The following is a 23,986-nucleotide window of genomic DNA, read 5'->3' as shown; positions in this document are numbered from 1 at the left end:
TAATAAATATATTTTTGTGTGTTTGTGATTTAATTAGCAACTTGTACCCTATATTCAAAGATTATAAATATTAGAATAATAACTTTAATTGGAGCTGCAAGTGGAAGGCTTCTGGATAAAACAGGAACTGGAATGGGGGAAGGCTGGTAAATATTGCCTCACCCTACATATAAACAGCAAGAAAGCTCTGTTGAAATCAAAAACTTTCAAAGTTTCTTTCTACTTCTGTTTACAAAAGGCTTATGCTGGATCAAAACTGACATATTAAATAGGGCTGAAATTTATATCAAGAATCAGGAGGAAGTCTTAGCCTTTAGAATATGTATTCCAGTCAACCATTCTGCATTTAATTTTGATTACTAAAATAAAAAGGGTGGTTGTTTCCTGAAAACAAAACTTTGATATACTTCTAGGATGAGCTGTACAGTATATATTTATCTTACAAATTATTCTAATTATTGTTAAAAAATGTTCTGGGAGGTGTTGCCTGTTTCATTAGCATTATTTTTTAAATTCAAGTTGGTGAATTTTTGAGGTTTTTTTTTCTCCTCAAAAAATCTTTAGGAAAAGCAGGAAATCAATATTTGGTTTAACTCAAAATGTTAGATGATGCAGACATAGCGCCATCTGCTGTGTAGCAATATAAAAGCAGTGATAAGTGAGGGAACAACTCTCTCCCCCTCTCTGGCTCTGCCTGTCTCTGCACACAAACACACACACTCACACTTTACATATTTGGAGACATATTTGCCTACTGCACTTAATTCTGCCTGTTGCAGTGTCCATGCAACAAAATGTCATCTTTTTAAATTGAAAAGTAAAGTTCTGATGAACAACAAAAACCTTTTGCCAAAGTACTAATTTAGTAGACCGCTATGAATAGTCCTCGACTTATGACTGTTTGAAGATACAACGGACCTCCTCAGGGCTCCTTACAACCAGATTCAAAGTTCCGATAGCCAAGGTTCTTCCTCTTCACACTTTGAGTGGGTGATCAGCAACCGGCCCACATTCACAATAATTTGCAATATCCCACAGTCACATTATTATAGTTTATGTCTTTTTTTTTTTTTTGGCCAGAAACCAGTGTTTAACTTTTGGTTTCAGCAACAAATGCCCATTGCAGAAAATGGTTTTGTTTAATGCCTGCTACAAAAGAGTAATAAGATCAGTATGTGGTGCCCTGCTTAATTACTTGTAATTGTATGGTTCTAATTCAGGCTTAATTCCTACCATAAATTGAGAACTACCTGCATTTTTCTACAGATTATAATAAACAATTATTTTAAATTTGTGCTATGCAATGGAACAGGCAATGTAGGTATTTATACTTTTGATTGTTATCATTTTTAGAAACTGCATCTGGGGTGATAGAAGCATATCTATCCAATATTAATTTAGTGCATTTATTATTCTGTTCCATCCAGAAATCGATGCAGAGAAATCCTTGACTATTTGTGAAAGTAATCACTGTCACAGAATTCATTTTGTACAGTTAAATGTTGTTATAATGATGTGTGAATATAATTAGATTAAGTGTTTAGGACTTTATATATAATAACAAGGTATTTAATGACAGAGATTAATGGAGCCAGTTTGGTCTAGTGCAGTGGTTCCCAAACTTTTTCAGTTCACCGCCCACTTTGTGCTACAAACTCATCCTCAGTACCCACCACCCAGGGGTGGGATTTAAATTTCTGTGGGCATGGCCTAATTTGAGAGCTGGCTTGCTGGTCACGTGACTGAGTGGACGTGGATTGCTGGTCATGTGACTGACTGGCGTGGCTTCCTGGTCACATGACCGGATAGGTGTGGTTTGGTGGTCATGTGACTGGGTGGGCGTGGCCAGGTGACTGGCAAACCAAAGTCCTCACTTAATTACCAGTTGTTTAGCAAGTGTTCTAATTTATGACTGGCCTCCCCAGAGCTACTGGATCCGGTTTTTGGAGTTTTGACAGCCATAAACACACACACACACACACACACTCCCTTCTAACCTTGCTGGAGCAGGTCATTGAACTAGAATCGGCAAAGCATCTCTGATTAGATTCTAGTAGTGAATAAAATCTAATCGGAGATGCTTTGCCGATTCTTGTTGATTTGTTTTATTTTTATTTCTTTATTTTATGTTGCTGAATTGCCTTAACATGTGTGTCCCTGCTTGTGCACAACCCAGAAGCTTTTGTTATTCTTTGCAGCAAAAATTACTGACCTCTGGCTTTGCTCTACTTTTCAAACATGCCGACACTGCCACGTTTTAGGTGCCAACCCCGCAGGACCACCCCATTGAGCCCACTGCATCGGAAGGACCTTCCAAGCAAGTCCGAGCAAAGCAGTGCACCAAGTCAATGGGGTGAGCCTGAGAGAGAGAAAGAGAGAGAGAAAAAGAGAAGGAAGAAAGAAAAAGGGAAGGAAGAAAGAGAAAAGGGAAAGAAAGAAAAAGGGACAGATGAAGCAAGAGGGGGGGATGGAAGGAAGCGACAGAAAGAAAAAGAAATAAAGAAGGAGGGAGGAGAAAGATAATGAGATATCTATTCTGGTCAAGTCACCTGCTCCAGCAGGGTTAGAAAGGAGTGTGTGTGTGTGTTCTCCTTGTAATTTACCAGTACATTTTGGTTTTGGCTTCTTCAGAATTGGCACTTTAAAACATTGGGGAAAAGTATTTTTTTAGGGTGGAGATCTGGTCCAATGGATCCTGTTTAAAGCCTCAACAAAATGTGAGAACTTCCTGATAGTCTTGACCATGTTTCGTCCACAAAACCTTTAATAGAAGCCAAAGATGTTTCAATGTGCTGGTAAAGATGTTTCAATGTGGAAAAGGACCTCAGTCTAAATTAGGCCTCATTTCAATCTGATGCATCAGGTCTCTGTCTCTCTCTTTCTCTCTCTCTCCCTCCCTCCCTCCCTCCTTCCCCCCTTCCCAGACTGGCTTTGCTCTACTTTCCCAATGTGCCTGCAGGGCTGGCGCTTCGAACATGGATGGATGGATGGATGGATGGATGGATGGATAGATAGGAGAGATAGACAGGTAGGTAGGTAGGTAGGTAGGTAGGTAAATATATTGGTAGGTAGATAGGTAGGCAGGCAGGCAGGCAGGCAGACAAGCAGGCAGGAAGACAGACAGACCTTTTGGATAGATGGATGGACAGGTAGGTAGGTAGATAGGTAGATAGATATATTGGTAGGTAGGTAGGTAGGCAAGCAGCAGGACGACAGACAGACCTTTTGGATGGATGGATAGGTAGGTAGATAGGTAGGTAGATAGATAGGTAGGTAGACAGAAAGACAGGCAGGCAGGCAGATAGGTAGGTAGGCAGGAAGACAGACAGACAAACCTTTTGGATGGATGAATGGATGGATAAACAGACAGACAGACAGAACACAACAGCGGCGGCACTTTGGGAAAGTAAAGCAAAGCCACCGTCACCGCATTCAAGACGCTGGCTCCGGAGTGGTGCAATAGTCAATGGGGTGAGCCTGCAGTGCTGGAGCTTCAAACGCCCCCCTGCTGCCTTTTAGCACCCCTCTGCCAGCCCCCTTGAGGGTGCTAAGAAACGGCAGGGGGGCATTTGAGGCGCCGGCACCTCAGGCTCACCTCATTGACTGTTGCACTGGAGAGGTGCAAGGGGCTCAATGGGGTGAGCCTGCAGAGCCGGTGCGTCGAATGCAGCGGTGGCACATTGCAAAAGTAGAGCAAAGCTGCCTGCCCTGGGCTTCCTCAACCTTGTCCTGCTCCAGGAAGGAGGGAACAGCACCACCCACTACGATGTGAGTGCCCTGAGAAGGGGGGCAGCTTGGGAGGCTGATCCCTGTGAACTTCTCAGGCATGGCAACTACAAAGAGGGGTGGGCTTGGCTGAGCAGGATCCTGGATATTGGGCTTGTGGTCAAAGCCCCCCTTCCTCTGCCTCCCCCAGGTCAGGGGTCTGCAACCTTAAACACTCAAATAGCCATTTGGACCTGTTTCCCACAGAAAACAAACGTTGGGATCCCCAAGACATGGGTGGGCATGGCAACTCAATGTCACTCCCACTGAGTCACATGACCTCCCAGGTTTTGTGGTTTTCTGTGTTTTCTATGGGGAACAAGTTGCTTTCTCTCTCTCTCTCCACCCTCCCTCTCCCATCTCTATCTTTCTCCCTCTATCTTCCTCTCCCTCCTTTCCTTCTTCTCATCTCTCTTTCTATCTCTCTCCCTCTCCTTCTCACTCTCTCCGCTAACTCACTCTCTTTCTCTCTCTCTATGCCTCTTCCTCCCTCCTACTTCTCCACTCCCCACCCACCTTCCCAACTCCCACACCCAGGGAATAACTGTAAGGAAATTTGGCCATGTTCTTTCTGTCTCTGGAAAGATACAAAAATAAACCTTGCATTTCAAAAGGCGTGACAGTCAGGCTGTTACCTCACAGTGTTACGAGGTTGCTGCCTTAGATTGCCGCTGAATCCTTGCAAAACTGGGCAAAGACAGAGAGGGGAGCAGACAGAGCTGAATTGAGCCGAATCTCTCGCCCTCCCTTTGTATCTCTCTCTCTCTCTCTGTGTGTGTGTGTGTGTGTGTGTGTGTGTGTGTGTGTGTGTGTGTGTGTGTGTGTGTGTGTGTGTGTGTGTGTGTGTATCTCACTCTCTCTCGCTCCCTGTCTGTGTCTCTTCTCACTCTCTCGGAAAGCCCTGCATGCTCTCCTTGGGGCTCTTCGCTGTCCCCTTTTCTTTCTTTCTTTTGGAAATCTGGGCTGGCTGAAGAACAAGAGGAGGAGGAGGGAGGAGGGAAGCCTCCACCGTGGCCTCCGCTCATTCCTCAGCTAGCCCGGATTTCCAAAAGGAAGAAAAAAGGATAGCGAAGAGCCCCAAGTAGAGGACTTTCCGAGAGTGTGAGAAGTTTATTTTCTTTCTTTCTTGGTGAGTTTTTGGAAATCCAGGTTGGCTGAGGAATGAGCACAAGCTGTAGCGGAGGCTTCCTTCCTCCCTCTCCTCTCCTTCCTCTCTCGTGCGCATCCTCCACGCTCCACCACAGCTGGCTCCATGGCTGTTTGTTGCTCTTGCAGCACCTGTGCAGCACACTCAAATTTAGTGCACTTTACTCCATCCCCTCCTCCTCTTCCTGGAGCCCATTACAATGTGGTATATCGGAGCTGCCGCATTCAAGGCGCCGGCTCCGGAGCAGTGCAACAGTCAATGGGGTGACCCTGCGGAGCCTCGAATGCCCCCCTGCCACCTCTTAGCACCCCCCTGCCAGCCCCCTTGCCTCTTAGCGCCCCCCTAAAGTATACCCCCCAGGGGGCGGTACCGCCCACTTTGGGAACCACTGGTCTAGCAATAGGCAAGAAACCTGGAGACTGTGAGTTCTAGTTCTGCCTTAGGCATGAAAGCCAGCTGAGTGATTTAGGGTCCCTCTCTCCCAGGCCAACTCACCTCACAGGGTGGTTGTTGCAGGAAAAATAGGAGAAAGAAGTAGTATTACATATGTTTCAGAGGTGGGATTCAAATTTTTTTACTACCGATTCTGTGGGCGTGGCAGGGGAAGGTTACTTCAAAATCCCATTCCCTCCCCCTCACTAACCTGCTTTCCAGCTCCGTTCTCCTATGCAAGGCAACAAAAGAAGACCCAGCCAATCATCTGGGACTCAGGAGGCAGAGAATCAATGGGGAAAGGGCCAGTCAGAGGTGGAATTTGCCAGTTCTCCGAACTACTCAAAATTTCCACTACCGATTCTCCAAAACCTGCTGAATACCACCTCTGGTACTATCAAAAATAAGAGCAGGAAAGAGTACTAGTCATGTTTACCACCTCAAATTATTTATAAAAATAATGAAGGTGCCAGAAAACTAAATATATACATTAATTTATCACACACACACACACATATAATAAAAATATATTCTCTGAACTTTAATCCAAATGTTGATTTTATGTTTGGATTAAAATTCAGGAAAGGTGTTTACTGTTGATATTGCGTTGTCTAGTATTGTAAGAGGTGGTAGTATGGGAGGGTTTCTCCTAAAGACTATCACCATTTCTACAGTTTTGAGTGTGTTCAGTTCCAGATTGTTTCAGTTACACCACGAGGCAAGTTGTATAACCTCCCGTCTGTATGCAGATTCATTGTTGTCTCGAATAAGACCAATCACTGTTGTATCATCTGCAAACTTCAGTATTTTAACAGATGGATCATTTGAGATGCAGGCATTGGTATATAGGGTATATAGAAACTACTTCCCATATGTCCATATATTTATGATGTGGTTTTTAAAAATGTAGTTGGGGTGTGCCAAGGCTTTTCATTTTCCAAATGGATATATTGACAGCTGTGAATATGGAGTGAATAGTTGAAAACATTGGCTTATTTTACTCTGTACCACCAGTAGAGAGCCTGTAAGTCAATGTTTCTTAGTTTCAGCAGCTTTAAGATATCTAAGTCGCTGACACTTAGAAACACTAGACTATCCCATCAATCTTCAGGCCTCTCAGTCTGAAGGCCTGCAAACTGTGCCATTCTATATCCCCATTAATCAATGCCTGTATGTCCCCTGACCTCAGAACTAATTGGTCTTATATAAGCCAAAGAAGACATTGAGTTTGCTTTGGTTAATCAGAAAGTACTAGATCTACTGTATCTTTAGTGTATTCTTTAATTTTTGACAGGGATTAGTTGTTGATGTTGTTCAGCTACCTAAATTAGGGGTGTCAAACTCAATTTCATTAAGGGCCACATCAGGGTTGTATTTGACCTCGGTGGTCTGGGGTAGGCATGGCCAAGGGCATCGTTTGTAGGTGCCTGTGGTGGCCCAAGCACTCTGCCAGTGGAAATTGACTCCTGAGCTCTGTTTTTGGCTGTGGTGGCCTCCTGCAACCCTCTGCCAGTGAAAACGGAGCTGGGGGGGGTGTCATTGGCAGCCCTCCCAAGCTGCGTTTTCACTGACAGAGGCACCATGGGCCGGTCCTTCACTGTTTTCATGGCAGCTCGCGGGTCAGATCTAAGCACCCTGTGGGCCGGCTCCAGCTCTTGGGCCCTGAGTTTAACACCCCTGGCCTAAATCATATCTGACTCTATGTGACCACATAGTTCACAGCTCTCCAAGCCCTCCTATCCTCCATTGTCTCCTGGAGTTTGCAGAAATTCATGTTCATTGCATCAATGACCCTATTGAACCATCTCATCATCTATCATCACTTTATCCTTTTCCCTTCAATCTTTTCCAATATCATTTTTTTATAGGGCTACAGTTGCCCAAATGAAACCAGTCTGGTGAAGCAGCAGGTGAAGAGAGCTTATACTCAAATGTGGCTTATTCTCAGATGTGTGCACCAGATACAGCCATTCCTTGAATAGACTTTGAAAGATTACTAGATTACTATAATGCACTTTAGTTTTCTCAAGATCGCCAGGTGCCTAATTGCAAATAGGCCAGACCTAGTTTAGCATAATTATGCTCAGCTTGTGTACAGGTAGCCCTCAACTTACAACTATTCATTTAGTCACTTCTGAAGTTACAACGGCACTGAAAAAAATGACTTATGACCATTTTTCATACGACCATTGAAGCACCTCCATTTATTTGATCAGAATTTGGACTTTGGCAACTGGCATGTATTTATGACTGTTGCAGTGTCCTGGGGTCATGTGATCACATTTTGCAACCTTCTGACCAGCAAAGTCAATGGGGAAACCAGGTGCGCTTAACCATGTTAATTATCTTAACGACTGCAGTGATTCATTTACTGTGGCAAGAAATGTTGTAAAATGGTGCAAAATTCACTTAACAACTGTCTTGCTTAGCATTGGAAATTATGGACTCAGTTGTGGTCATAAGTCCAGAACTACATTGAGTGCCATTAGGTTTTTGGTACTACTCAAAGGACTTCTTATAAATCCTGACATAACTCCAGTTTTTGATTCTAAAAGAACTGCCTTCTCCAAGTATGCTGGCTGGGAAACTCTGGGCTTCAAAGTCCCCTGCATCTTTAAGTTGTTATAGTTGACAAACGCTGCTTTAGGGAAGGTCTGTTAGTGGATCCTCTGTTCCTGGATTGACTGAGAAATGGCAGTATAAAAGCAAGGTTTCTCTGTAGGTGTGCTGATTTTGTTCTTTTCCCTTTGAAATGAATCTTTGTAAAGTAGGTTGAAGGAAGGTTATCTGCTGTTGTCCCTGAAGATTATAATTTTCTGCTTTAGCTATTAGGTGACTAGCTGACTGAATAATTTTATGTTGATTTTATAGTTTGAATTTATTGATGTGGTTCTGTAAGCCACCCAGAATGGTGGAAAGGATGGCATATAAATGAGTGAAAATGAATGAAAGTTGCATTCTGAATAAGGTAAGAATCCCATTTGTAACCACAACCACTGTTGTTTCTGACTCTCCTGTTGATTGACTTTGCCTCACTGTTTGCTGCACTGTTAAACTGAGGGATAATGCAAACGTGGGCACATGCTTCTTCAACATATAGATGCTGGATAATGCATCTATTTTGTTGATGTTTTGAGTGGCTTAATCTCTCTCTCTCTCTCTCTCTCTCTCTCTCTCTCTCTGTGTATGTGTGTGTGGGGGGGTAGGTTGGTATATTGTGTGTGTGTGTGTGTGTGTATCTATACACATTTCTTCAAGCTATCTTTTTTGTATTAATGTAATTGATAATCAGGAAGAGCTGTGGTGACTCAGTGGTTAGAATGCAATACTGCAGTTACTTCTGCTGACTGCCACTGCAAGCATTTTGGCAGTTCAAATCTCACCAGGTTTAAGATTGACTCAGCAGTCCATCCTTTGGAAGTCAGTAAAATGAGGACCCAGATTTTGGAGGGTAATATGCTGACTTTGTAAACTGCTTAGAGAGGATGTAAAGTACTGTGAAGCGGTATACAAGTCTAAGTGGTATTGCTATTGCAATCAAATGGTGTAGAAACCTGAATAGTAACACTTCAGCATGAAAGTGAGAGCTTTATGTTTGAAAATTGTTGAAGAAAAAATGGAAAGTATTAATAAAATTTAGCAAAACAGTAGGCTTGGATAGTACTGATCATTTTCAAATATTTATTCCAGGACCTGGTAACTTGTTTTATTATTTGCATATGTTGTTTAATTTTATACTTATTAAAATATGCATTGAATGTTTTTCTTCAGCCAAAATAGCATGTAATTAATACCGGCTTTTGGATGTTACAATAATTAGTGCCTTGGATTACAAAATGTACCTATCAGTAATGAGTCTACCGGTATGTACCACACTTATATTCGGCTGGCCAATTATATTTTGCAAAGCTCAGCATTTATTTGTATGATGTAGTTTGGAAATCAAATTAAGTAATACCGTTGTAGGTTTAATAAAGATTAATTCATATAGGAGTAGAACTATTGTATACAGACAATGCATATACCATTACCATGAACCTAAAGCAATATAATTTATAACTGCAACATAATCCTCTTGAGTCAATGTCAGCATATGGGATGCACCTTCTAATTGCTAATTAGTGAGATACAGGCAATAATATATATGCAAAATAGGCTCCATATTAGATTCTGGCATACATTGAACAGCTTGATCATGGTTGGATATAATTGGGATTTGGTTTGATTATGCTTATGGAATGCAGATCAAAATGTGCCAGTACATCTCAGTACTGCCCTTATTATTATCAGGGAATGTTGTATTGATCATGGGTATAACTAGAGCCAGAAACCAAACTACATCTTCTCCATCTTACAAAGTGTGTAAGTGTGGGAGTGTGAATGAATGAAGCAAGAGAAACATCCTTCATTAAAGATGGTAAGTTAGGATGATAAATGGACAGATCATCAGGTTAAATAAATGGAATATTTTATTTATTTATGAAGGAAAAAAAGTAAGAAAAAGATATAAAAGTGAAAGACCGAGTGGAATAATTTCCCAGCAGAATAAATGAATGAATGCAAAGTGGATATTAAAAAAAAAAAGGATATAGATGGTTCTTTGAATAGAATGATTAATTGTACAGTAGCAGACAATTGTCTAGGTTTATGTTAATAGGAAGTAAGAAAAAAAGATGCTTAATGGTATAATGGACTGAAAGAGACTACATGCCTATTTGCATGTGTTTATGGTATGTTTACAAAAAAATGAGAATGCTTAACAAAAGATTCCAACACTGACAGGGAACATGACAAGGATTTGCAGTGTCTCTTTGACTATTAAATATTTGTATTCATAAATATAAAAACAAGGTTTGAGATAAATTTAGCAAGATAGAGTTATTTGTATAGTTTTCTATATGGACAATTCCTTTGTCAAGGGAACTGAATTATTTCTAGAGAATATTACATATGTTGAATGAGGTCATGTAGAGCAGTGGTCCCCAAACTTGTGAGCACCAGAAACTGGTTCTGTGGAGAGAGGTTCTCCATGGACCAGAGGGATTGTGTGTGTGTGTGGTTTCATGTGCTGTCTTTATACTGCGGATGGGGCTTTGCTTGTTTGTGCTGCCCGGTTTCTGGCATCCCGCGACCTGGTGCTGGTCTGTGGACTGGGGGTTGGGGATCCCTGGTATAGAGTATCGTACTTAATGTACCAAACAATCATGTTTGACAGAAAAAATGAATGGAGAGAAAAGTGAAGATGGGAAAATACATATTTTTTTTCATGAACAAATGCTGGTAGAACGATGGAGGGTAGGATATGAAATGTTCTAAGGAAGAAGTATATTGATGTGATTAGGTGGTAAACAGAATGATTAGGAACAAATCAAAGAAATACATGAAAGAAGACTGACTAGAGCAAGACAATGGGAAGTCGGAGAAAATTGTGTTTTGAGTTGGACTAATGCGATCCTCACAAAGGGAGAAACAAGATGGTTAAAGAAAAAGCTCAACTGAGCAGCAGCAAAAAAAAGCATTTTCTCTTACATTTTCATGAAACAACACAAGTCTTTAGATCTGGCAAATGAACTAGCAATTAGACAAAAGTAAAAAGACCACCGGAGACAGAGTACATTTTTATTCTAATAGTACATTAAATTAAGTTCTCTGATAGATATAAGGAAATTATACTGCTAAGATGACTTCTATAATGTTGATTTTAGATTTATTTATTTATTTATTGTTTCTTTGGCAGATACAAGATGGAATATTTTTGTTCAATATTACTAATTTCCATTAGTTTTCTACATTCTGAAGCATTACGTGACAATGGAACTGCCTCACATAATGAAACGACAACGGGTAGGGAAAACTTCAATTTTGGTGATTTGATATGGTGTTAATCTATATATTTTTCTTTCCAAACTTATTAGACTTTAATTCCCATGTTTTCTAGCAAGCATAAATATTCAGATATGTACTGGAGTTTTTAATGATAATACAGTAAGAAACACAATTTAGGTTATATGTTTGAGTATATATAAAATGCTGTTAGATAATGAACAAAATGCTTTAAACCCAAAGTTACAATTACTATCAATGACTAATTGGACTCAATAATGAGTATGCTAAATTAGAGTGTCTAAAGACCTGGAAATAGTATTTTAATAATAGTATTTTAGCTATGTTTGAGCCACCCAGTTGTGCCAGTTTATCTTTAATGGAAAGAATGTCTGAGATGTATGATTTAAATTCCATAAAATAGTCTTCATAATTTAGAAAATACTAATTTATAAAGCTCCAGTAAAGAATATGAAAACCTAATCCATGTTAATTTATTCAAGTCATGGTTTGATGAAGATTGTGTAATGGGCAATCTAGGTTAGTTAACATTACAGAGCTTATTTAGCCAATAATGATGATTAGTTCAAAAATTAGTACTTGAATTTTTTTTAAAAAGTTATTAATCTATTTTAAAATGGAGAAAAAACAGAAACCATGTTATAATTGGTACGATAGGTCAAATGGTCATGGTTTTGAACCTTTCAGCACAATAATCTACTATTTTCTAAAGGGTTAAGTTGCTTCTAGGTCAATTACTTCTAAAGATCTATCATTTCGAAGCATTTCCTCATTTAGTGATGAACTAAATCAGGGGTGTCAAACTTGCGGCATCATGTCATCACATGACATATTGCGACTTTTTTCCCCTTTGCTAAACCAGGAGTGGGTGTGGCCAGCAAGTGATGCATCCAGTCTGCAGGCCGCAAGTTTGACACTCCTGAACTAAATGATTCAGTCCTTCTAAAATGATCCTAAAAGCAGATAAATCTTTTATAATCCCAGGAGACATTCACATTGATCCTCCAGTCGTAACATAGTAAGGCATTCAGCAAGGATTTGTTTGTGTCTGGCTTACTAAGGGCAAATCCCAACTAGTGGCAAATCCCAACTGCTGTTTATTCATATAGGTCGTGCTTGCTTAGATCTTGAAGAATTGGTCTCATTAAAAAAAATTATCCAGCTAATTGCTACTCAGTTATTTTTCTAATTGCAGTTAGTAAACTGTACTCTAGGTGTCTACATTTGAAATTGCTTGACTGGCTGGCTCATAATAAGTTTCAGATTAAGGAGTCACCTTGATTTTGAACATCCCATAATTCTACTACATTTCATGGGGGAAATGTGCACATCATCCAAAAGCAGGCCAATATAACACTGCTTTCAGTTCAAAGTGATGTTTGACTTATTTCTGAATGATGGGCTTTGCATCAAACTGCAGCTTCTGACTGAATGGAAGCATATGAAGATATGTTTCAGGATGACTCTTGGTGCTAATTCCCAATGAAAAATGAGTGAAGAATTGTTATTGATTTCTTCCTCTCCTTTTTAATTCTTACACACTCCATAAACCAAGTTCTAAAACACGCTGAATTCCATCCACTCAAATTGCCTTATGAACCTTTCTCAGTTCTCCATTATGCAGATTTGCTCCAAACTCAAGTGAACCTAAGTAACTTTCAGATTACATTTCATTACATTTTGAAGAGGAAAGACTTGCTGTAATTACTCTAAATAGTGGTCTTCAGTAAAAGGCATTGTTATAAAATAAATAGTACTAGTATCCAGCAAATTTAAAATTTTTAAATTTCTAGGAATAACCTTTCAGGCATTTGCAATTTTGGAAAGAATAATGAAAAGCTCCTAGCTCATGAACCTGAAATTCTGTATTTTGTAGTCAGTAGATGAAAGTAACTATGGACCCACTGCTCTTAATATCTATAGAGCTAAAATGATTAGCTTTCTATACCAGGCTAGCTCACAGAATTTTTTGATAAAGATATCATGGCCACTGAAGGAGCCCAATAGAAAAATTAACTCTATTTTTGAGCATCCTAGAACATTCCCAAATCTTTGTTGTCTTTGGAGAGACCTTACTTCAGGGGTGTCAAACTCATGTCAGTGGTGTCACTTGACATATCAGGATTTTCACCCCTTTCGCTAAACCAGACGTGAGCGTGGCCAGCGCATGACACATCCGGCCCATGGCTGGGAGTTTTGACAGCCTTGCCTTACTTCAGTATACTAAATATATTTCAGTAGAAAGCTCTTTGGCTGTTCTGACTGTCCTGGATGGTTTTACTTAGCTTGAAAAAAAGGTATTGAACTCAACTTAGGAAATTATGGCCTCTTAGTTCAATAGCTAAATTTATCAAGATTAGAGCAGCCAACCTAGAACTGAAAGCCAATGAATATGTCCCTGGTTCATAGTTTGGTGGTATAGATGGAAGACCTTTTACCCCAGCAGATTATGTGACAAACATTCTGAGTGTATCACAGCAAAGAACTTCCTCTTTGGCAAGACCTATGCTCTCCCTTCCGTTCTATCTGAAGGGTGATACTTAATCCAAGACTGACTACTTCCTTACCAGCAGGGTGAAATTGAGTCTGTTACTTGTTTTTTTATTGTGTTGTTCTTTTGATACAGCTTGACATTTAATATGTAATTGTCCTCTGTTGTCAAATTGTTCTGGCTACTCTACAGAGAAAACTGTCTTTCCTTTACCTGATATGTATTCAGAGGCACTCAAGAGAAGAAGCCAGTTTTGTTGATTTGTTAGTATCATTAGAACACCAATGGTTTAGATATTAAACAATTGTATATTACCTTCTGAGTAAAATGGACTTGCTTTGATTGTTGTATGGTTTGGATATATTTTGTTCTTTGTTTTTATCATTGCATTATTTTATTGTTCTATGTGGTTTATCTGTGAACTAAGATAGCATGTGCTGCTTTATTAACCATTCATTTAAGTTGCATGGAAGACAATAGGATGGTATTTCCACTAACAGCATAGAACTGCTACAAAATTGGAGTATTTTTATAAACCATCTGCAGTCGTCTAGTTAGCAGCATTTTAAATTGAAAGAACTCTAATCAGTGACTGCTCATAAAAACTTTTTAAAAACATTATTAGATACAAGATTCAGAGCCTTTATATTTGACTAAAAGTTTCAAACCTTCAATATTCAGTAATACTGTATGCTATTTTTATTCAGTTCCATCCAATGGTCGGATTCCAAATTGTGCGCTACTGGTTTTGTGTGTTTCGATTGCGCTGCACTCAAAGATCACTTCCCGCACGCATGCAGCATTCAAAGATCACTGCACATGGGAACAGCACTCAAAGACCTCTTTGCTTGCATGCACAGAACTCAAAGATTGCCCTCGGTGAGGTGAGCTGTTGTTTAGCTCAGCTGAGGTGTGGCAATCCACTCTTCCACGCAAATCAGCTTAGCTAAAAATCAATGGAATATAGGATGGGAAAGGACAGGGGTGGGTGGCGGGGCCAGTCAAAGGTGGTATTTGCCAGTTCTCCAAACTGGTCAAAATTTCCGCTACTGTTATGCCAGAACTGGTACAAACCGGCTGAATACCATCTCTGGTTGCATCTACAGTAATCATTTTAAAGGTTTTAATTTAATAGTGTTTAATTTGAATACAAAACAGCTGGCATTTTTTATTCTACATACATGCCTGTATATTAGAGTAATTTTTAATAAATGTATTACATATTAGGATTACATTATACCCAGCAGTGAATCTGTCCTGCCACCCTCTGTGGATGCCCAAAAGTACATAAGCCCAAGATATCTCTTTGTACAAGAAGGGGAGGCGAAGTCAAGAGTAGAATCACTCTGGAGTCATTACATTCCAGAAACAGTTCAAATCCAGCCTCTCTTGAATTCTGTTCTCTTATCTAGAGGCAATTTAGTGCTGACTGTTAGTGGATTAGCTCTTGTGTGTAAGCATGTGCAGTAAATCAGCTTAATTGGAACATAAGACATGATCCCGATTCTTCACACCTGACTGACACCAACACATAATATTGCCAAAGAAATAAAATTCACAAGAGAAGAAGAAAACAGCAACATATTAGAAATGCATTCAAAAACAACTCACACTTACAAATTCTTCCATACCAAAATAGCAATCTGACATCTCACAGGAGAAGCTGAGTAAGAACATTATTCAGACAAATACAAACTCACTACAGCAACTTAGAACACCAGAAAAAGGAAACAATCCAACAAAATGGAAACCTATGCAATTTTTTCAAAAATTGCCTGACCACTCAATCTACTGCAGCACAACCAACACAACATATAGAAAAGATAATACTATCATGCATCAAAAGCTTCTTGTAAATAACAGATGATTACAACCACACAACATCACCATAGCACCCAACTATTGTACACTACCCAAAACCCCATTCTGAGGTGAATGGTCTGGTTGGCCCCCATGAGAGCCCTCCCCCAACCTGTATTAACAACTGCTAACCTCCCACCTTGGAACTTCTATATTTTTGAAAATTTATGTTATTTTATAATTTTAAAAAAAAAATCTTAAATTATTCTCTTTCTAATGCTTAATTTTATTTTATTATATTGTACACCTCCCAGAGCCCCTGTCTGAGGGAGATGGGTAGTTAAGAAATATGAAATATAAATAAAGTAAAAAGGAAGCAGACTACACATCCTCTCCAGCAGCCAGATAAGAAGAGATGAATACCAGACAAACCTCTTATCTATCTGAAAACACTAGTATAATCAAGAAACTATTAAGGAAAAAAATCACACCCAACCAAAATTGGCAGGGCAAATTACTGTAAACAAACAGGGAATACATCCCGTTCTCACCTACATGATGGTATTACCTAGTTAGGTAATGAAATGTCTGCAAATAAGCAAACAAGCTCAGAGAATACCAAGAACTCCATGGCACAGAAAGGAGCTACCAAATAATATGTGAACTTTTTAACATTTGTGCCTAATGTTTTATTATTTCTTTTTTAAAAAGCCTTAGTGTTCCAAATGACAGTGATGAAATATGGAAAGATTTGAGCAATTTCATTGAATTTCAATCTTTCAGTGACTCTCAAGTTTATGACTAGAATGGAAGATTCATACATAATGATGATTCCTGAATTTGCTAGTACCTTGAGGAATTGATGTTTTCGGTTCATTACTTCTAAAACTCCAAAACAAAATTCATATTTTCTCCCTCCTTGCATGGATTGTACGCCACTGATTTATGGAAGCACAAGCTATTTATTATGGAAGATAGCTTTCTTCCAGAGGGACTATAATAATTCATTAGGTTTCTCTGTGCCAAACCTAAAACTTCGTAGAGGAAAAAGTTCACTTTCCTCAAAAGGTGACTTCTAGGTATGCTATAAGAAGCAGCTTGGTGTAGTGATTAGGACATCAGGCCAGAACCTGGAGATCATGAGTTTAACTTGCCTTAGGCACAAAGCAAGCTGGGTGTCTTTGGGCCACTCACTCTCTCTCAGCTCCTAGGCAATAAACAATGGCAAACCACTTCTGAAAAACCTTGACCAAACTGCAGTTGCCAGGAGTCAACAATTGACTCAAAGAGACAAAAAAAAAAAATGTTGGGACTACAATTGGAGGAGTATGTCCTGCTTTTCAATAAAGCTATTGCTGATAAGTTTGCTCTGCTTCATCTGGTAAAGAAAATTATTTTTTAACAAAACTGGAATTTCTTTAAAAAGGGGAACAATAACTTGGCCTCTTTGTATGATTTCTCAGGTAAGTCCCGAGATCTATCAACAACAAGCTGGACATGATACTTCCTCTTGCTTCTAATGTTGTTTCATCTTCCAACTAGGTCCTTTACATTTGATTTCTCTTAGGCTCCTTGCATTCAGAACGTTATTCAATGTATTAATTAAAATATTTGAGCTTGGTCATAATGTTAATTACTCTAGGGACTTTGGACTAAAGCTATATAATGTCTTCTACATCAGATGTAAATGGTGTAGCAGATGTCCCTGTAATGTTTAATAAGCACATATATTAGGTTATATTTATGGGTCAATCAGTTTTATTTGTGTTATTTTAAATTTCTTCCTTTGTCCTATTTATATAATATTAAGGAATGTAATTTAAGTTTTATATACAGGCAGTCCTTGACCTACGATCACAATTGAGCACAAAATTTCTGTTGTTAAATGAGACATTTGTTAAATGAGTTTTGCCCCATCTTGTGACCTTTCTTGGCACAGTTGTTAAGTGAATCACTGCAGTTGATAAGTTAGTAACCTGGTTGTTAAGTGAATCTGGCTTCTCCATTGACTTTCCTTTTTCAGAAGGTCACAAAAGGCGATCACATGACCTTAGCACCCAGCAACAGTCATAAATATGAACTAGTTTCCAAGTATCCAGATTTTGATCCCATGATCACGGGGATGCTGCAAAAGTCACAATTTTGAAAAAACAGTTGTAAGTCACATTTTTCAGTGCTATAGTAACTTTGAACAGCCACTAAACAAATTGCCATAAGTTTAGGACTATCTGTATTGGGACCCATAAACATATACTGTATATAATATATGTAATTTCAGTTCTGAAAAGCAACTACCAAGTGTAGGAAAATGTACAATAGTGCAGTGGTCGCCAACTGGTGGGCTATGGCCCAGTGGTGGGCCATGAGAAAATTCTGGTGGGCGGCAGAGAAATCTCACCCCCAGAACATTCCCCCCAAATTAATCCAGGCTACGCAGAAACACAAAGCTGCACAGCCGACATGGCCATGGGAACCCTCCCTGCCCACTCATTCCTTACCCGGCAAACTTGCCTGCTAAATTGCTATTTTTCCTTTTTCTGGCCATCATCCATTCTGCTGTGCCGGGAGGTTTAGATTAGCTAGAAAGCAGGAAATCTTTGGATTTGTTGCTTTCTAGCTAGTCTTTAGATCTTCAGCTCTGCTTTTAAGCACAGCCAAATCTCCCTTAGGACTGAAGGTTCTATTATTCAGTGCAGACTCGTAGCAAGCAAAATTGAGAGACTGAGCTAGCCGATGGCAGTTAGACAGATCACTGAATGATTTGGTGAGCAACTCAATCTGCCTGCCTGCTTTGCCTGATTTTGGATAAAAATTGCTCATTTTTTAAAATAAAAAATTCAATATTTACATACATGTAAATACATGTAAATATATCGTGATATTTACATACATGTAAATATATCGTGAGATTGCTTGCTAGCAAATTTTATGAGTTTGCTTGCAAGCAAATTTTATGTGACAGACTGAGCTAGCCAATGGCAGATAGATAGATTTCTGAATGAATCTGTAATTCTGTGAGCAACTCAATCTGCCTGCCTGCTTTGCCTGATTTTGGGTAAAAGTTGCTCTTTTTTAATAAAAAAATCAATATTTATATAAATATTTATAATATTTAAATACAAGCCATGCCCAGCCAGTCACATGACCACCAAACCATACTCACAAATTAGGCCATGCCCACAGAACCAGTTAGTGGTCCCTGAGATTTTTCATTTCATTGACTGATATTGAAAAAGAAGCTGACTAATCCTAGCCGAGGTTACTAAAGAAGTTCTTGATGACTCTCAGTTTCCACTTTACTGAATGCTAAAGAAGACATTCAGCAAATAAATACATAGCTAAAAAACATCCATGTACATATGTTCCTGCTAATTACAGGCATGTTGTCCTGATCAGAAATATTGCATGAGGAAAGAAGGGGGCATATCTTTATTGGCAGAACAAGGAGATTCCAAATTGATGGAATGTAGAGGAAATGGGGACAATGTAGATGGATCCTTTTGCAGAAGAAGACTAATTATTCTGAGGAACAATTGCATAACTCCCATTCTGACACATGGTAGTTTCTGAATTAGAATCACTCCCAGCTATGCTTCCAGTGAAATTATATGTAACTGTTGATTATAGTTGTTTAAAGCCAGTGAGGAAAATGAGAACGCTACACTTCTTAGAGATATTTGAGTCTGTTTTTCTCTGCAGGCTAAGGTTGAACCTGACTTGAAAATTTATCATATGTGGCTTGAAATATTAGATCAAATTTTGAAATATATTATCTTGGTAAAATAATTTTATTTACCTAAATTTTTAAAGAATAAAGGAGGTGATATGGACATTCACCTTAAATTTTTTTTTAAATTATCTACATGTTTTAACTGTAGTTATTTCAGCTGTAGGGACCAAGAAGACCCTTTACAAATATAAGTTGATATTTTGGCATTCCCTTCTGAGCCTTGTCGCAATATGAATAACTAGAATATGGAGTGATTTATCTTCTCCAGTCTATTGAAATAAACACTCGGCTGAGTTCAGTGACAGTTTTATATCTCAGTGGTAGGAAATTTGGTAAATCCAAGGGCATATGATTAATTAAACAGGAAGTGTTGGACACTGCTCTAAGCACCATTTAGACTCCAGTCGTAGCCCTTACCTATTGCTAATTTCGTAGGAAACTTGAGTTATCCAGTGGAAAATCTCACAAAAGCTGCTTTGCAAGCATTTTGATTTGCATAGAGATGGCAGCTGAAGGAGGTTGGTGAACAGTAGGTTAAATTGGTTCACTACACCTTTTCTATCTGGCCACAGGGCTCTTTATTTCTTTAAATGCCAGAGAGAAAAGCTTCACCTGGCATCTGGGACCTTTCTTTTCTTTTAGCTTTGGTTAGGAGCTAATGGCAAGTATTAATATGGTGCCTCCTATCATGCTATGCCTGCCTTATCTCTATGCTTGCTAGCTTCAGGTAAGGTCAGGGATTGTGCTGGGAGATGTTAAGGGATCCATGCAGCGGTGGATTCAACTGTTGTTACAACCAGTTCGATGAGAGTGCGCTTTGTGCGTGTGTGGAGCATCATCATCAACTGTGCTGTCTGGACAGCTAACAAGCGCTGCGTGTGGATGCACAGCATTTGAAAATCCTCTTCTTTCCTGCTTTTTCAACCTCAGCTGTGCCGTGCAAAGCAGCTGAGGTTGAAAAAGCGGGAAATAAAGGACAGCCAAGAGCCTGGGCAGGCGGGTGGGCCAAACGGACGACCAGAAGGTTGTCACAGCGAACCGGTTCGGTGTTAGCTGCTCTACAGAGCTACCGGTTCTATAGAACCGGACTGAACCAGTATCATCCCACCCCAGGATCTATGCTAGAAGCAGAGAGAGAGAGGCAAACAATGGAAAAGAGGTAGAATTTCCTTCCTTGTTCCTTGCTTCTCTAGCTATAGCAGGAGCAAACACCATCTTCCCTCATGTTGGCCTCATTTGGAAGCCACAGAAAAAGGACTGTTGGGAACAGGTAGAATTTTCTGAGTTTGGTTCTGACTTCAGTTCCTAGGGGCAAGACAAGAAATAATGAGCGGAAGATCATTAAAGAGTGATCCAACCTAGAACTAAGGAGAAATTTCCTGACAGTGAGAACAATTAATCAGTGCAATGACTTCCCTCCAGAAGTTGTGTGTGCTGTATCATTGGAGGTTTTCAAAAAGAAATTACAGCTGTTTTTCCAGAATAATGTGGGGTCTCCTACTTGATCAGGGGTTGGACTAGAAGACCTCCAAGGTCCCTTCCAACCCTATTATTCTATGATCTATGTTCTGTTTCTTTCCTTCTTGAACACAGGAGAAAGGCATAATACCAGGGGTATGTGGAAAACCCTAAAACAGCTATAATGGGAAGACATACCAGTCACAAAATGGTCACAAAAGTAACTACAAATAACTTTTAAAAATGGTAGCCAAATTTGAACCAAACATTTCCAAACTACTCATACTTAGAAGACCCCAAAAATCATATGTCTAAAGTTTGGGAAACTTAACTATGGCATAATAATTATTTCAGGAGCAGTAAAATATTAAGAACAGGAATAATGCAATGTTCAATTACTGTTTGATTGGATTTATAAAGCTACTTCTGGAAATGCTTTAACATCAACATATTGATAGAGTTATCTGTTTGCTATTCTGGTTTATCTTTCTGTAACCAACAAAATAGTAGTTGGTAAAGAACTGATGTAGATTTTTCTCTGTTGCTGCTACCTGATTTCCAGTTTGGGATGCTTGCTTATTCATTGACCTGCTGCAGGAACAATACATTTTTTACTCCTGCTGGATTAGGAATATAGAATATTAATCTTAAAACCCATGTAGTATTTCATGGAAATAAAACCTAAAGTTAAAAACATTAAATGTAATATTTTGTTGCACAACCTAAACTCAGAATATATTCCTACATAAAGCATTGTTTTGCATGACTTCAATTTTCTGCTATCTGTTTTTCTTTCAGCTTCAGTTTCTATTGTGCAGATATACCCAAGTGTTCATGCTATCTAAGAGGATAATTTGGTTGTATATTTCTGTTCTTTGCTTGATTTTCTCTGTTACACTCAGTTAAATAGTTTGCACTTTTATTTCAATTCATATCTTGCTTCTTTTTATTTGATCAAAGTCATGCAAAATAATTCTTAAATTTGATAGATCCCAATTCAGCTGGGCAAATTTAGTATACCTTTTGTTAGAGTTGCTTTGTTACTATTCTTGTCTTTTGTATCTTGGTGAGGGATGAAGACTGAAAATTGTAATTTTGAGAACACCATTTCCTTATGTTGTATTACCTTTAAAACAGGAAGTCTATAAAGTGTACTGTCATTTAAAGCCTAGTAGGGGTTGGGAAATTTATGAATGCAAAGTTTCCATGTAATTGGCAGATAATTTTTTTTTTTCAAATATACACTTAGCATATTTTTAGTGAAATAATGCTGTGGCTGAGAGGTTGAATGATAATTCCTACTCTACAAACACAAAATCCCTACTCTATAAACATTTTTATGGGCTTTTTTTTCAATGCTGCTCAAAAAATGGTCAGAGGTATTTTATTTCATCATTTTCATTGAGCAAGATGTTCTTTGTTGTTAGTAAAATCCTTATTAAATAATGTCAATTTTCATACAGATTTCTTTCTAATATATAATTTGCAATGGCTTATGTAATTTGACATAATGAGGAAAATCACTGAGTAAAGACATTCACCACGGTAAACATTATTTAAGAAAGTTTCATCTCCCCCCACTGTGAATTTAGTGATTACTGACAAAATTACAGCCAAAATAAGAACTCCGAGAACAAGAGAGTTATTATGCTCAGGAAAAACCTGACAATGCACGAAAACTTTTTTTTCAACTTCATATTTAAGCCGAATTCCTCTAATAAGCATTATTTGTGGGATTGCTTAGGAGAAAGATAAATAAAGGTTAAAACAAATTATTTTCTTTTGTACTTAAATATTTAGGTTGGGTTAAAAGTCCTGACATACTTTGACATGAAGAGTATCTTCTGAGTTTTACTATATTTTGAAAACATACATGTTATTGTTGTGACAAATATGTGTTATTAGTATATACTGTTTTTTATTCCTTTTGCCATAGCTCATTTTTGCTTTCTTCTTCTTGAGTTGCTGTTAATATCATAAGGGATCGTTTGAAATATTGAACTGCTTAAATGTTACACTACAGTCTACTTTTGTGTCATATCTACTTTTGCTATCCTTTGTAGAAAAGAAGACAAATATGCCATGATTTAGTATGATACTAGAAAGAAATATTAATTCCCATTTAATTTTTTAAAATAATTTGTGGGTTGTGGGTCAACTGATTATTAATAATTTTGATAAAATTTACATTTTATGGGCACTTGATTGAAGATGTGGCTCTTTATTTCATTCATTCAGAAACAGGGCACAGGGAATTATTGTTGTGTTCTTTTTATCCTTTAGTTAGTAGTTCTTCTATTTCCTCAACTTCCTCAGCTTGGCCTGCAATAAATAAAAACATATATTACATTGGGTTGTTCAGATTTTACATGTATTCCAATAAAAGTAGAGTTGGAGTGACATCTGCCATCGTACAGGTTGTCCTCAACTTACAACAGTTCATTTAGTGACGTTACAGTGGTGTGGAAAAAAAGTGACTTAAAACCATATTTCATACTTTACTACTTAAAGCCATTGCAGCAACCCCATGGTCACGTAATCAAAATTTAGATGCTTGGCAACTGACTCATATTTATGACGGTTGTAGTTTCCCTGGGTCAGGCAATCTCCTTTTGTGATCTTCTGACAAGCAAAGTCAATGGGGAAGTCAGATTCACTTACTAATTTAACAACAGCAGTGATTCACATAACAACCACGGCAAGAAAGGTTGTAAAATGGGGCAAAATTTACTTAACAACTGTCTCATTTAGTAACAGGAATTTTGGACCCAATTGTGGCTATAAGTCAAGGACTACCGACATATACAGTACACATAAGTTCTAATGAGAAACAAAGCTCCAAAATCTTTCTATGCTTTAACTGGTTTCTTTAAAATGTTTAAAATAATCTTCATCATAATAAATTTTCTTTATATCTGGTAGCGACAGAAGAATATTACTTACAAAATGCTGTGTATGCCTCTGCTTCACTAATTCTCTATTTGTTATCAATTGGTGATTTAGCATTAGCTCATATTTCTTTTTTTTAATTTTTAGATCCTCCAAGAGAAAATGGTCAGCCATCACATTTACTGACTTCAGTGCTGATCCTGATTTTAGTGTTCATAATTTTAATTATTTTAGCTGGCTATTTCTTTAGGTATGTATGAATCAGACTCTTGATATGGAACTAGTTGTTTCTTGTTACCATGTGATCTCATAAGGAAATGAAAGTTGCACATTGCAGCTGTGCTGTCTAGTTTCCCACATTAATCAGTGTTGTGGATGGAGGATGTTACACACCGTTTCTGTGCATCAACTAAAAGATAACATAACTGGG

The 23,986-nt window shown here is 38.5% G+C and overlaps 1 long non-coding RNA gene across 1 annotated transcript in view; it reads left to right on the top strand.

Annotated features, from left to right (window-relative positions):
- The window catches only part of LOC113453010 (uncharacterized), a 90,946-nt gene extending 67,138 nt beyond the window's left edge, over positions 1–23,808 (top strand). The window contains exons 3-4 of the long non-coding RNA XR_015743694.1: positions 11,082–11,188; positions 23,704–23,808. This is a non-coding gene — a long non-coding RNA (uncharacterized LOC113453010). The remainder of the gene's footprint in view (positions 1–11,081; positions 11,189–23,703) is intronic.
- Positions 23,809–23,986: the final 178 nt, after the last annotated feature.

Source organism: Pseudonaja textilis, chromosome 4, assembly GCF_049901715.1.
Source record: "Pseudonaja textilis isolate UNSWEBS1 chromosome 4, rPseTex1.2, whole genome shotgun sequence".
Lineage (NCBI taxonomy): Eukaryota > Metazoa > Chordata > Lepidosauria > Squamata > Elapidae > Pseudonaja > Pseudonaja textilis.
This window is presented reverse-complemented; position numbering and strand designations above follow the sequence as displayed.